The sequence below is a fragment of the Tripterygium wilfordii genome, chromosome 12 (genome assembly GCF_013401445.1).
Source record: "Tripterygium wilfordii isolate XIE 37 chromosome 12, ASM1340144v1, whole genome shotgun sequence".
Taxonomy (NCBI): Eukaryota; Viridiplantae; Streptophyta; class Magnoliopsida; order Celastrales; family Celastraceae; genus Tripterygium; species Tripterygium wilfordii.
This window is the reverse complement of record NC_052243.1, coordinates 10,452,582-10,453,552: the sequence shown is the minus strand read 5'-3', so window position 1 is coordinate 10,453,552 and position 971 is coordinate 10,452,582. Positions and strand designations below refer to the sequence as shown.

The 971-nt window shown below is 42.0% G+C and overlaps 1 non-coding gene across 1 annotated transcript; it reads left to right on the top strand.

Annotated features, from left to right (window-relative positions):
- Positions 1 to 210: 210 nt before the first annotated feature.
- LOC120011621 lies at positions 211 to 315 on the top strand. Its single transcript, XR_005471066.1, has one exon. It is a non-coding gene; the product is annotated as a small nucleolar RNA R71 (small nucleolar RNA).
- The last annotated feature ends 656 nt before the right edge of the window (positions 316 to 971 follow it).

Sequence of the window (971 nt, the reverse complement as noted above, 5' to 3'; positions counted from 1 at the left end):
GTCATCACATCGGCATCTCTTGAATTACCTTGCCTTTGTGGTAGCCTCTCCGTAGGCCAAGAAGTATTTGTCTTGGCAACCTTCTCAAGCAAAGTTCGAGCATCCTCTTGAGATTTAGTCATAAATGAACCACCCGCAGCTGCATCTAACATTTGCCTCGTGGACATACTCAATCCGGAATAAAAAGCTTGATAAACAATCCACTCCGCAAGTCCGTGATTGGGACAACTCCTCAAGATAGCTTTGAACCTCTCCCAAGCTTCATGGAAAGATTCAAGATCAAATTGGGAGAAAGTCATGATATCATTCCGGATTTGAACCGCTTTCGCCGGAGGGAAAAATTTAGATAGAAATTGCTCTGAAAGCTCATCCCATGTAATGATGGAATTGGGAGGAAGTGACATCAACCATGCCTTAGCTTTATCCCTCAAAGAGAATGGAAATAACCTCAAGAGAATAGCATCCTTAGAAGCTCCGTGAATCCCAAAAGTAGTGCACACATGCAAGAAAGAGCGAAGATGGACATTGGGCTCTTCATGAGGAAGACCATAGAAAACCACCGAGTTAGAGATAATGTTGATGATAGCCGGCTTGATCTCAAAATTAGTAGCATTGATAGGAGGATAGCGGATGCTTGAAGGGTTTGTATCCCAAGTAGGCTTAGCACAATCCTCAAGAGATCGATGATCAAATTGCCTAGGAGGGTTTTCAACCGCTTCATCACCATTTCTTCCATTAGCACCTCCACCATTACCATTACCATCATTCACAATTAAAGCTCCACCAAGATCACCAACATTCCCCCTTTCTTGATTGTCTCCCATGCCTTCCATTTGATTATTAGTAAGCTCCCGTCTAAGATTGTGAAGAGTCCTTTCAATCTCCAAATCAATACCAATTAATTCCGGATTAATAGAACGTCTTCCCAAGCTCATACAAGAGAAAGAATTTCTACAGAAAAATAAAAACCA